Genomic DNA, 15,134 nt, shown 5'->3' with positions numbered 1-15,134 from the left:
TATTGATACATGCACTAAAAAGATTAATATTGTCACTATTTACGATCTATTTGATATGCTTTTATAGAATATTCGATTAAAATAGAATACAGTAAATCAGGTAATGTAACCCTTTGTTAATTGTTTTTCTTTCTTACCATATTATGAGAAATAAAAAGGCAGCCACTTAAATACTTCAGCGGTTTTTGTGACAACTAGTCATCATCATCATCATATCATAATATCAGAGACGATAGACGCCCACTGCAAGACATACGCCTTTTGTAGGGACTTCCAAACATCACGATACTGCATCTAGCATAATTTCTCATATATTTTAAACAATATAAAAAAAATTGAACAATTAAGAGTAACCTTTTTACTATAAGGAATGGAACCTATAAATCTGCAACGTCCCAAAGCTACCACGGTCCATACTATCGATCTTACCAATGGTAGAAGCATGGGTACAAACTATCAACTACTATAAAACGACGAAGGTAACGTCATGACGGACTCTCAGTCCATATCTGGAATATTTCCGTGCTATTTACTCTTGACAGTTAACCAAGCAAAAACATATGCTTATTCAAGAATTCTAATGAATTCATAGAAAAATTTATACACTACATTATACATATTCGTGCGCCACTCAGTTCTGTCTGTCGGTGCCCTTTTAAGTTGAAGATTGATGACCACAACATCAATGGTGGAATTGATATGTGCGCCATCTATGTCGTTAGTTGAATTTATTTGTTACTCTTTGTCGTTAATTGTATTGGTTTTGAATATTTATTGCCTTTAAATACAAATACGTGGGTTTAGTTGATTTTGATTGTATCGATCTATGACTAATGATGGGATTAGTTGGATGATTCAGTTTATATTTTCCATCGATTCGATTAATAGTAATTTAATTTTCTAAAATGTAAGTGTAATATGAACTAAATAAAAATAGCTGTGTGTTAAATTTGTCTTTGTATTCCGTGATAGCTCAGTGGATATGACCTCTGCCTCCGATTTCGGAGGGTGTGGGTTCGAATCCGGTCCGAGGCATGCACCTCCAACTTTTCAGTTGTGTGCATTTTAAGAAATTAAATATCACGTGTCTCAATCGGTGAAGGAAAACATCGTGAGGAAACCTGCATACCAGAGAATTTCTTAATTCTCTGCGTGTGTGAAGTCTGCCAACCCGCATTGGGCCAGCGTGGTGGACTATTGGCCTAACCCCTCTCATTCTGAGAGGAGACTCGAGCTCAGCAGTGAGCCGTATATGGGTTGATAAGGAGGACCGATCCGGTCGACAACTTGATCACGTGACCTGTCGAAAGGAATATCATTCCCATACATTTTTAATTTTCGAAGCGTTTGCGTTTGTAGAAAGAGAATCGACGTGCCACATGGCTACAGGTTACAGTCAAGCTATTACTATAAGTAAGGCAGCTACATATGGAGTTTGGACTATGGTGGCTTTGAAAGATAGAATGTTTAGAAGTTTCATTGCAAGTTCTCAGTTCATAATTATTTATGTGTTTATACAGAAAGTACAGTAGTAATCTGAGACTCATTTAAAACCATATGACTAAAAGAAAAACCAAATATTATTTCATACTGACAATAATAATGCGAAAATGACTTTGTTTGTTTGTTACCCATTGAAGTTTAAATCATCAACGTAAGTAACATTTTGAAAATTTCTTACACCAAAGAAAAGCTACATTATTAGAAAGTACCACAGGCAAAGTAACATTATGTCCGCTAGTATAAATAACAAAGTAATACAGTTGTAATAATGTAATACAGGTGTATTACATTATTATTTGTACTAGCAGATATAGTGTGATACAGTTGTATAATTTTGCATTCATTGGTAAATTTTTACACGACGTTAAAACAGCGTGTTCTTGTCTCACATATAGGTATATGTAGGTGTCAAATTAATAGCCTCGTTTTTTTAGGGTTCCGTAGCATACTTCAAAAAAAGATATAGGATTTATTTTAGGGTTCTTAACCGTATATTTCTATCTGTCTACTAAGATCCCTTTTTATCAGACGCGTGGAGCTGTTAAGTTGAAATTATTATCTAAAAATAAAGTTGCTTTATAGAATCTCTTAGATCTATGGAAAAATCAGACCATTAATAGTAAGAAATAAGAATAAGAAAAGTTTATTGGTAAATATTCAGTTTAGGATTACAATGGCATCCTGGCTCTTAAACTAGGTAACAAAGCCTAAGGTAACTGAAATATCTGCAATTTCTACTAATTTTTAACACAACTAATTTAACAACAAGGCAATAGACGAGAAGAGGGACCTTCAATGTTTGAGTAAAAGAATTTTCCCATGATATTTTCAAAAAGCAGAAACACTGACCGGTGCGCTCACATAGCTAATATTAAATGGGTTAACTGTAATATAAAGCTCTTTATAATATAGTGTTTATACGGAACTCTCGATACGCCAGTTCAACTCACAATTGGTCAATTTTTTGGGAAGTCGATTGACTATTTGTAACATCAGTGGGCGGGGCTTTCCCACTGCCGCGTCTCAGAGGTCAAAACATTTAACAATAGTTAATAGAAAAATACGCAATCAAATCAAAATCTGAACCTCGTACCACATAATGGCCAACGCACACTGAAGAAAGAAACCGTAGAGAATTGTGTCAATTGAATGAAATAACTAACTAATCTTAATCGAAAAGGGGTATTATTTTTCAATGCTAGATGAGCTGAAAACAAGCGCAGTTTACTTTATAACATCGAAGAATACGTCAGAAGTACGAGTATGTGATATGTGACTAAGTCTGCCAGTTTCTTTCAAAATAAAAGTGGTGGAATCATGAAATCCAGCTAACAGCATGGGAACTATAACTAGGTATGTTTTCTAGACCGGACAAGAAAGTCCTCTAGTCTTATCAATGTCGTCCCTCTTTAGCGTTTCCAAAATGTTATTTGACATTTAATGTAGTAAAAATATTATGTCAAATAATTAGTATGATATTGGGACTCCTTGAAAACTAATATGCGGGGAAAGTGTTTCGGCTCGTCGTCTCACCATAATTTGAGCCTGCTAACTAAAGCCGCGATATACCGGCAGATTATAGCCATAAATCAAAAGATTTTCCTTGTGGACCCTCGTCGATGCTCTCTCCCACTATCAGTCATTGTGCGTTGACCCTAAGTGTCCTCAATTTCACTATAATTGGTGTTACGAAAATGTAGATCAATCGGCTCGTGTATGTGAATGTTAATAAATCATCTCTTTATTATGATTAAAATCAAATAAATTGGACGCAGTGCGAACATTTTTATACGCTGATTCCGCTGGCCCTGCACTAGATTACGCGTTTGGATGTGAGCTAGAAAAACAAATACATTTGCGAAAATCGTAAATATTTGCGAATACTAGCTTGGCAAGACAAATTCGGTAATAGTTATAACTTTTCAGCAATAATTTTTAAAAAACTGTGATTTACTAGATACAAAATCTTAAGTGTATCTAATAAAAAATACCGAACCAAAATATTTGGCAGTTCTCATAAGAAATACCAACTTTGATTAGACGATCAACGAAAAGCGAAAAATAACATCGTACTCGTCCTTTCTATTGATCGGTTTGAAGGCGGTGCCGCTAATTATTATTAAAAAAAAAACTAGTTTTATGCATAATGTAATTGAAAGCATTCTAATTAAAAATGTTATCGACTCCAAAACATTAACGTACCTATGAAACTAAAAAAAACTTATAAATTAAATGGGATTATAGTTATTGACTAACTATAACGGCAACGCTGATGAGCAGGTTGAGGGGGAACACTAACACCTTCCTGAGGGTGATTAGCGAAAAGTATGACTGTCCCATACTGAGGCACTGGATACACACACATACCTGTGTGCCCGGTGTGTCAGTATGTAGGAGCAGATATCTTAAGTAAGTATTATACCTAAATATGTAGTGTTATTATTTCTCTTTTTTTATTTTTATTTTTTTGGTCTGTATTTACTTTACTAACATATAATTTAAGCTATTGTCTTTTTTTTGTACACTAACAACTATGGGTCAAGGCCTGAAATAAACATATTTTATTTTATTTTATTATATTTTTTATTTTTATTTATAACAGTTACGTTACAAAAACAGTTTCCTCACGTTCCACATTCAAACCATTTTTCATACTTATTCATCACGACAAATTATTTCAAACTTATTCATCACGACAAATTATAAATGACGTCAAAAATTAGTGACACTGTCAGTTTGACACCTCGAAACGTCACTGCAGTCTAAATAAGATAAAGCGGATATTAATGAAAGCGGCATTCATTCGACAGAGACAAAGGGAAACAAATTGAACACAAATTAGTGCGTCCGATACGTTTGCACATCGTTTGTCAAAACAAAGTGGTGCGGTGACACTCGGTGAGAGTTCCCTCGCGAGTGACAGTGTGTGACAGCTCCTGAGTAATTGTTCCGGGAATTTAGTTCACGGGAATTTCGTTTTTGAAGCACGCTATTTAAAAAAAATATTGCTATAAAACTACCAGCTACCTTCAGTGGACTACGTGCACTTTAGAGATGCATAAACGCAATGCATACCCATTATTATTCACTAGCTGACGCCCGCGACTTCGTCCGCGTGGAATTTACTTTTTTCCAAATCCTTCGGGATCCATGGATTTTTTTTGGATAAAAAGTAGCCTATGTTAATGCAGACTATAATTTATCTCTACGTCAAATTTCAATCGATTCGGTTCAGTAGCCGAGGCGTGAAAGAGTAACAAACACGCTTATCATCAAAATCATAAGGTTTTCGTAAATCTCGTGAATCCAAGGATTTTTACGATTTTTACGTTTAAACGTTAGTTTAATTAGTAGGATTACGTACTTGTATTGGAGGAGGAATTTCTCATTTTGTACAATTTCTACGTATTTTTACGTACTGCCCTAGTCAAAAACCTTGTGCACTCATTATTAGCCTATTTTAACTCGTGCTATTAGCCTATTTTAACGATCTCGTAAAGAACCAAGCCTCCCACCTTGTATGGGAGGGGATATAAAGCATGACCCACCACACTGCTTTAAAGCGATTTGGTGGGCTAACGGTGATCATTCTATATTTATTAAGACAGGCGTCCACAGCCTTGCATCGTACGCTTTGAACGGATTTTAGTATTCTTTGTATAGAAAGACATACAAGTGCGTCCACGAAAAGCGAAAAGCTAGCGATAAGTATTTGTTTGGTGACTACCTAGATGGATCAGTGGTTAACTTTGGTTTCTAGTGTCCTTGATTTGAAACCTCGGTCGAGCTAATAATTTTCTTTCTACTAAGATGTGATGGGAAGTTGGTGATACTATACCGTGCCTCGGGGCGCGCTTTAAGCCATCGTTCCCGGTCATAGTGGTCATCAATTAATTTACATTATCACGCTAAGCCCGCCAACCCGCATTGGAACAGCGTGGTGGGTCTAAGCTCCATATCCGCTCCCGTATCAGCCGTTTAAAAGATACGGGGCCCCCGGACTACAGACCCCTTAAATGTAAAAGCAAAAATTAGGTAAAATTCAACAAGGTCAGACTCTCTATTTTCCCCTGGTTAAGTGCCCAAAAGACGGTAACATCCTACATAGTCATTATCATTTTTATTTTAAACGATCATTTTTGCTTATTTTGTTTACCTTTTTTTGGGCCCCCAACTAATTTTGACACAGGGCCCCTCCAAGGCACGCTACGCCTCTGGAGAGAGGTCCTGTAGGCCGTTAAAATAGGCTGACAATGATAATTAACTTAATAGGTAAACACGTGACTCAAAAAAATTTAGCACTCGTCGCTAACATACCTTGGTGACTGCGCGCGTCTTAACCGCTCAGCACTATGCGAGGTGTCTGAAACAAAAGACAATTTATTTAATTTTTAACCGACTACAAAAAAGGAGGAGTTTCGACGCGTATGTTTATTTTTTACTAGCGGACGCCCGTTAGGAATTCAGTTTTTGATATAAAATACCGACAAAATACTCTCTACGTATGTTTCTCCGGTTTCGGCGTGAAACGTTCGTAGAGAGTATTTTGTTTGACCAGTGTGACGTTGTCGCATGGGTTCGTCGGCTTTTCGCGGATAATAAATAGTAAAATAAATAAATTATTAAATATTCATGATGAACTTCCGCAAAGTAACGCCTGCTTCTATCCAAGAATTCAGTTTTTCATTGTTAATCCAGAGTAAAAACTATTTCCATTCCAAATATCAGCTAAATCGCTTCAGTAGTAGCGGCGTTAAAGAGTAACAAACATCCATACAAACTTTCGCGTTTTTAATATTAGTAGGAAGTAGGATAGGATTCTTCGTGGAAAATCAAAAACAAGGTTTGTTTCTGTAGTTATAGATAGAACATTATGCTTTAGTTTCTGTTCTATAACTAATAGAAACAAGAGTAACTAGAGTTTGTAGAATTAACAAATGTCTAGCGTTGTCGCTTGGATTTGTCGGATAAGTCAATTATTAATTGTTTATAATGAATTTCCACAAAGAAACGCCGCCTTCTGCTCTATTTTTATCACTGACTAGTGGACGCCCGCGACTTCGTCCGCGTGGAATTTAGTTTTTCACAAATCCCTCAGGAAACATGGATTTTTCCAGGATAAAAAGTAGCCTATGTGTTAATCCATGCTATAATATATCTCAATACCAAATTTCAGCTAATTCGGTTAAGTCGAGGCGTGAAAGAGTAACAAACATTCATATCATTAAAATCATCAGTTTTCGCAAATCTCTGGAAACCATGGATTTTTTCGGGATAAAAAGTAGCCTATGTGTTACTCCAGAGTAAAATCCATTTCCATTCCAAATTTTAGCCAAATCGCTTCAGTAGTAGCGGCGTTAAAGAGTAACAAATATACATTCAAACATCCATACAAACTTTCGCGTTTATAATATTGGTAGGAAGTCGGAAGTAGGATACGTCAGCCTGCCACTCGGACGAAGTAGTGGGCGTCTGCTAGGATCAAAATAAATCTATTATTCATTGTTGTATAAAGTCCCAAAATTTACATTTCGCAGTGGAAAATGTCGGTCGGTTTCTCTGTCTACGTATAAATCAGTGCTTTGACTTGTGTTAATTGTCACAGTGCATTGTTACGCGTAACTAAGTCGGATCATGATTTAATTTGGACCATAGACATAATTGGTCAAACTGACGTGTCAGAATGTATCTCAAGATTTATTACTGTGCTGTCACGAACGTAATCAGATGTGTTATTGTGTAACTCTGTGGTCGCCGTCGAGTTTAGCAGTGAGTTTAGCGTTGAACAAATACTACAGCTTAATTCACACTAAAAGATAAATTCTCGGGCATATTATTGGTCGCACCGTTTGGAAATCGCTTTAATTCTCCGTTTGATCTTACTTTGAACTGAATCTATTACGTTAAGTAGTGTTATTGTATTACTAAGTTTAAATTATAACAAGCTTATCTGAGAGGCATATTCGCTCAGCAAAAAATATCTTTAAATAAAGAATAAAAATACCAAAAACAATTATAAAAATAGGATATTAGCAACTTAAATAAAATCTTGGCTTAGGTACACTGTGTTTCTGTTACAGTAAAATCATATTTTGATTACGTTATCAACCCATATTTAGCTCACTGCTGAGCTCGAGCCTCCTCAAAATGAGAGGGGTATAGGTAGGGAAATATTTTGATTATTTTCTGGTAATCCATTTAAAAGTCCAAAATACATTTGTTAGATATTAAAAGTATTAATTTACAAAAAAGCTAATAGAAGCAAGAGTATCAGCCAGATTGTATTTTTATCTCAACAGTGCAATAGTTTTCCATAAATTTTAGAGCCTTCTATTTTTCACTATCATCCAATATCTTAGGTATTGTTGTTTATCAAACATCTAACTACGAACGAAATTACTTTAAACAAAAAATAAAAGCACCAGTGCAATTTTAAATTCATAAATTAAAACACGCATTGAGATAACGATGCTTGGATGTTTCATCGTTGTAAGCGAAGCTGTGAACTTACGGAATAGCGACGTTACAGGCCGTGACCAAAATCGCAGATAATGTCAGAAAATACAAAGCGAACCGTGTACATACGTCAGATTGATATTTATTTGACAATGTTCTGCTTGTTTTGGTCATGTCGGCCTCAGTCGTATGAGTAACGCGATGATCGCATCAATAGAAACGATCACACCGGCGAGTACACCTCGCGCGGCAGTCTATTGCATTGACTCGCAAATATTAAAAAAAAAAAATTTGGAATCTGTGGTTATGAACTAACTAGTCCAGGCCAGCGATTGTTGTAACATAAGTAAACGATTGATTGTTTTGTTGTCCTGAAATTTGGATTTGAATGTAACAATTGCCTTCTCAGGTTCATTTACACGAGCAGCAACTCTACCGACGATCGCAGTCGACTGCAGTCGGCGATGTCTCGGCGGCAGCCAACGGCAGTTGGCGACTGCCGTCGATCGCCACCGAGAGTCGCCGACTGCAGGTGGCAGTCGTCGGTAGCAGCTGCCGCTCTTGTATGTGAACACTTAGCTCACTTAGTCAACTATGAAAACTCCACATACCCTGAAAACAGTTAAAACTAACTAAATAGCGGACGCCTGCGACTTAGTCCGCCCTTAGACCTCCTTAATTCGGTCCTGTCGTAAAATCCGTTCTCAGTGTACTAACTAAAATTTAATTACCTTTCTGCCTTTCATCTGCGGTTCCTTCACTTCTAAAAAGTTAAATATAGGCTCTAATCAGACTTAAAGCAATGTATTCTTTCAACGTTTACCAAAGTAGGCCTATCAATATGTACCTTAGATTATATTTGCCTCGCGATGCTGTTTCATGGTGTCTTAAAATTGGTACTGAGTGGGCGATAGGCGATTGTCAGGATGTTGCCAGTTGAATTGCATTGATTTATTGCAGACCGCTTGTCACGCCTAGGTGCCTAGATCTTATCATTAGCTTTATAAATGATAGCATTGTGTACAAGTGCAGCCTGACAATTGACACGACACTGACCTCGTGTTGACTGATGTACTGTAAATGGCGAAAATCTAAGCCGTAACAGCAAACGGTTAATATGATGACTCAAATCCAAGATGGTTGGACATCATTAACACTCATTCTTACACATCCTTTTCGCTAAGTTAATTAACCTCCTCCTTTTTGAAAGTCGGTAAAGAAAAGGTAAATCTTTTATTATCAGCAGGTTTTTACAAGCATTTTTAAAAAGTCAAGTCTCAGGTTGTGATTATCACCGGATTGTAGAGTAGATTCTACGGAGACGTTAATTGTACTGTTAATGGCTTACAACAGAGCTAGGACTCAGTCTTTGTAGAATGTTTATATTATGCTCTGAGTCTGATCCATCAGACACCACACTATTGCGGTCACTATTAGAGTATGATAATGATGAATAACGCGATGCTCTTCAAGTCACGGGGGTATAGACTGAACGGTATTTTTTGATTTAAAAATAGTCTAAAGGTGATATAAAAAAGGTGAAAGTAAGATATTAACTTGCATTGATACCAAATATTGAAAATTTAACACTATGTTACGGGAAGTAAAAAGAACATGTCCAACACAAAACTGCAATAAAAGGCTCTATTAGGTTTCAGCCACTTCCTGCCACTTACAATGGAGCATATTTCACACATTGTTTGCAGCATTGCTGCGTCCCTTTCCCTCCCTTCGTGCCCTATAACCCCGTCTTCTTCACCCCTGCATGTGTCGCTATGAGAACCTCGGTAATTATTTCCCGGGCCGGTGTGAAGATGGTAATTAGGCGCGGTTTACAATCCTTCACATCATAAGGATTTAATTTGATTATGACCGAGTCGATAGTTACGCTGCATTGAATCTGAAGTTATGAATACTGCACGCGAACTGATTGAATTATATTGTTTTTTTATGACGTTTGGTTACTTTAGATCGGATTTTAAGGTTCCGTAGATCAAAGGAAAAAAGGGAACATTTATAGAACCACTGACAAAATTCTTTATCTCGGGAACGCGGAAGGGAACCGAGTTGAAATTAAAACCTATACTCAGGCCTATTTTTTCTTAGCCTTTTGAAGCTGTAAAAAAGGAGTTTGACAATTTCAAGGGAATATATAATTATAGGGAACTTTCGATTGACCTAGAACTAAGAAGGCAAGTAATACCACCTGCTACAACTCAACAAAACATAAAAATATAGTCTTTATTTATAAGCAATAATAATAAACCAAAAATCTGCCTTGCTGGTCCACTGGTTAGTGTTGGTCTTTGGACCATGAAGTTCTACTTTCAAGTTCTTAATTAGAGAGTAAAATAATTACCTAAAGTCCATTACTTGAGAATTATAACTTCAAAACTCTCTATCCACTCGTCTATAAAGCAGAAGGCCAGTTGGCAGTACCAAGACTAAGAATGATGGCGAATAAAATAAATCTCAGCTTAAATTAGAGTAAGTATGTTTTACGCATTTCAAAATTTATGTATATTCTAAGCAGCTTTTTATATTTAAAAGTAAGTAAGTATTTACATAAGCTTACCTAGGTTAAAAGTACCTTGAGTATTTAGTGAGTGTTGTAAGTAAACTTTTCATTTCGTCATTGAAATTTTTGAGAAGGCAAACAAGCACCCAAATCCCGTAAGAGTTTAACAAACTCCCTATATGGGTTAAGAGGGAGTACAAAACACGGCATTGTCAAGCTAAATCTCGTGATATAACATATTACTAAAAATCCAACATCAAATACTGTCCGCCAAACCAAACAGTTTAACGTAAAATGGAACGCACAAAGAATATACGTGGACTTTGTGAATACCAGACACATACAAAATGGACGCGGCACCCAAAAAAGAGCATTGTCATAAAAATGAGAAAGGTTAAAAAATCCAAACCACCCAGGTCGATTCCGGAGCCAGCGGCAATAAAAGGGACCCACAAAAATACATTATTTACTATTATATATCGGCAAGGGGACAGACGGACTAATCACAAACCTAAATACAAACACGGAGCACGTAGGTGTAAAGATACGGGCGGTAGTGGAGACTTGTTTGATGATGCCATAGAAAAGGTTACTTCTAAATTCGTCGGTAACAATGAATAGCATCAGCCAATATTGACCGTTGCTTAATACCGAGTGTTCCCACGGCGTCCTGATGCACATTCTCATGTTACACGAGGCATAGAACCACTGTTTGGTGTGTTGCAGGTAGGGTTTCCAGATCAAAAACTTAAAATGCCGGAGAAAAGGCCTCTAAAAATCCTAACACAATTATAGATAAGTACTATTATCGTTTTGATATACAGCGGATCTTGCTCACGCGTTGGACATAGCTCTCATTTCGATTCTTTTTCGATTCGATTTCATTAAGCATGAATAAGTATTGATTTTAGGTAATTGTTCAATTATTTGGTAAGGTATTGTAGTTTGTTTGTTTTTAAAGAAAAAAATGTAGGTAAGCTGTATTTTATTGAAAACAATTCAAAACATTCTGAAATTGCATGAAATATGCAAGATCCAGAAGAGTCGAAAAATCCTAAGATCAGGACAAATTCTGAGATGAAATTCTATGGTAACCCTAGTTGCAGGGCGCTTAGTGAATCAGTAGATCAAACAAATTGACTCACAAATATTGTGGCAGATTATACGAGTACTTGGGTTTGGGTATTTGGGTTGGTGCAGGATAATGCCGGCTTTTAACTTATAAAGGACACGCTAATTGGATCGCTTTTGATGTAATCGCTCGGGATATAAAGGATCAAATCGTGAAATTGTTTAACTGGAAAGAAGTTCAACGTTTAACATGTTCAGATTAGGAGACATTGTATGTGTTAGGCTTTTAATTAAATGGCAACTGAATAGTACGCAATTTAAGGACTTTGCTTGCTCATAAATTATATTTAGTGTATCTTACATGATCCTATGAAGTAAGGTCTTATAGCGGATAGCATAGCTCAGTGGATATGACCTCTGCCTCCGATTCAGGAGGGTGTGGGTTCCAATCCGGTCTGGGGCATGCACCTCCAACTTTTCAGTTGTGTGCATTTTAAGAAATTAAATATCACGTGTCTCAAACGGTGAAGGAAAACATCGTGAGGAAACCTGCATACCAGATAATTTTCTTAAATCTCTACGTGTGTGAAGTCTGCCAACCCGCATTGGGCCAGCGTGGTGGACTATTGGCCTAACCCCTCTCATTCTGAGAGGAGACTCGAGCTCAGCAGTGAGCTGACTATGATAACGTAATAACGTAACGTATCTTACATAGTAACAAATACGTAATTTAAGTTGTAATAAGATTTTAATAAGGTTATTATGATACAAAATTTCTTGTAATTACATTGCTCTTATTTGTTAGTTAAGTCAAGAACCATGTCTAAAAAATTACAAAATTAATTTTTGCTATTTTTGAAGAAAAACATCCTCATATCATTGTTTACATTATTCTTAACTTATTATAATTTATTATTATCATTATCATCAATTTTACACGCTTTTCACTCAGAGGTCGAGCATTTTTAGTAAGTTTATTTGTTTCAAATTTTGCCAACATATCGGTCAAGACATGTATGTATACTCGCGTTACATATTCCGCCTGGTTTCCCCAGACAATATGAAAATAATGTATTGTAAGATTAATTAAACAATTATTTCCATAAAATGACGCAACTTTACAACTACGGAATAGTCAATACTTATTAAAAAAAATGTGATATCATTATCATTATTAGTCATTTATTTATATAAGCATGATATGCTGATAACGTTACGGCTATTGATTAACTTAATATCAACGCTACAAGACTAACAGTACCTGATGGCAATTTTAATACGGACCCCGTAATCAATTTACATAATACTAATACAAGTAGTAACGATATAGATAAAGATAAACTCCCTATTCGGTATGTGTGTTTGAATGGGGTTCAGCATGTCAAACCAATTATCATTCCACCTGCGACTGTTCACCATGAGATCGTTTATATACAGTGTATTTTACGTGACTAACTCCATGATATTCTCATCAAGATTGTAACCCGATAGGTTGAACTATTACAACGGTCAATATAACTACTTCTACGCTATCAGAAACACCAAATAAAAAACCGAAAAACCAACATAATATTAAACTAACTTACACACAGCCAGTTCTAAGATCAGATCGTACAACAGATGATTGTAATGTAGCAGACAGAGAGATCACTATTAATGATATAATTTTCTAGATATTTTTGTAACTATTTGTTTATAATATGTTTTTTTAGCGTAAATAGATTTTTTTATTTAATCACAAGTTTAGCCCTTGACTGCGATCTCTCTGATGTTAAGTGACAATTCATTCTAAAATGAATAACTATAAAAAATTATTTATTTTGCTGTTCAAAAACCAAGCGACAAAAATTATCAGACTTAACAAAACCCTTCTTGTTTGCTCTAGAACTTTGCAAATGAATATAGAACTTTGAAATTGAACAATGAAGAATCACTTACTCCAGAGGATTTTCCGGTTTCAATGTGAACCTTACGATAAGGTATTGTAGTCCGTTGGTTTTGGCACTAACTTTTGCAAAGTAACGCGTCCTTGTTCAAATTCAACTCGCAAAGACTTAGTAAATAAAAAATTGTTGTCGTTACTTGCTTAGAGTAATTTTTGACCTCAAACTTGACAGTTCTTGTAAAAATAATTATCATAATATCAATAACGTTACTAAAGGTGTCTAGTAGAAAAGACTATAAAGAAAGAAAAGTTATGATTTAAACAATCTTAACATTAATAATATTCTATTTAATTTAAGCATACATTGCCGAGTTACAGAGCACAGCTTAAATGCAATTACAGCAAATCACAGTATTTGCATTACACTCGCAAATCGCATTCGGACAGACGTGATATTTTGTTAAATGCACTTCAGTAGTCCAGTAACTATTAATTTCGTTGTATGCACACAAGTTTGAACTCTAACCAATGTGATTTAAATACTAAAATGGTTTATCAATGACAAGGCAAATAAGGTGGAAGTAATTTTTCTAGCCGACAATTACCTTTATGCGTGTGCAGGTAAAGTTGGTTTTGATGAATGGGCCGTTGTGGATGTAACGCAGAGATGTAACAAGTAGACCGGATATTGGCATGGCAAAATAATGCTTCTGTAAATCCTGGACAACATTCTAAATAGTCTTATTTGCTATGCCATTCAAATTGTGACTTCTTGTGATTTACTAGTTGTGATGTCATTGTTTATTCAAATGTGCGTAAACCCTATAACATAAATAATTGAAATATATTGTAATAAAATCATTGAATAAATGAAAATCAGTTAATGTTGAGTTTCAGTCGTTTGTATCACTAAGAGTTGATCAAAATATTAACTTTTTGTTTTTATTGTTTAATGGAATATTTTCCGTAGTTTAGGTAAAAAAAGTTGGACGAAAGTAAGGCATAGGTCATTAAAGAATTTATAACTTTATCTAAAATTATGCCACACTTGGTGTGCAGAAGTTTATTTTTTTGTATAGATGCATTTGCTTGGTCTTCAAATTAAAGTAATATTTAAGAAAACTTTTCCGTAGTTTTGCAAATACTTTAAATATCTTTTCCCATTTATTACTACTAATAAATCAACTATTAAAAAAAACCTGAAGATGGGAAATAAATCAAATATTTTTTACTTTATTGTCAGGTAAGTAACCGAAAAAAGAAATATCAGAGGGCATAGTGGCAGTTTGATACTGTTACTATCGCGTTAACGTAAACGCGAATTTCTAAGGAATTGAAACAGCGCCATCTAGCCATCTGCACAACTGTTTCAATTCCATATAAATTTGCGTTTACGTCAACGCGATAGTAACAGTATGAAAATATTGAAAACTCCCACTAGGCACACAGAAGCCTGGGTGCATTTAGATACCTCGTAACTTATAACAAGTCTATCTAAATGCGCCCAGTCTGAGTATGGTGATTAAATATCCTCGTCAGCTATACGTCAAGAGCCGACCGCTGCAAGTGCCCCGCTGAGTTGTTACTCCACACGTCAGTTTGGAGGAGCATTTATCACGAACAGACCACCGATTCTGCAACGCGTTAATTTGTTTACGAGCTTATATGATACGTGACACGTAATCAGGTGTCTTGCTAAAT

At 35.7% G+C, this 15,134-nt stretch overlaps 1 protein-coding gene across 2 annotated transcripts in view; it reads right to left on the bottom strand.

The window, feature by feature from the left end:
* The window catches only part of LOC112046827 (uncharacterized), a 246,834-nt gene that overhangs the window by 85,551 nt on the left and 146,149 nt on the right, over positions 1-15,134 (bottom strand). For both annotated transcript variants that reach the window (XM_052886400.1, XM_052886401.1), the window contains one exon: positions 5,821-5,866. The gene's annotated coding sequence lies outside the window, so the exon portion shown is untranslated. The remainder of the gene's footprint in view (positions 1-5,820; positions 5,867-15,134) is intronic.

This window comes from Bicyclus anynana, chromosome 17 (genome assembly GCF_947172395.1).
Source record: "Bicyclus anynana chromosome 17, ilBicAnyn1.1, whole genome shotgun sequence".
Taxonomy (NCBI): domain Eukaryota; kingdom Metazoa; phylum Arthropoda; class Insecta; order Lepidoptera; family Nymphalidae; genus Bicyclus; species Bicyclus anynana.
Note: the sequence above shows the minus strand (reverse complement) of the source record. Positions and strands in the feature narration are given on the sequence as shown.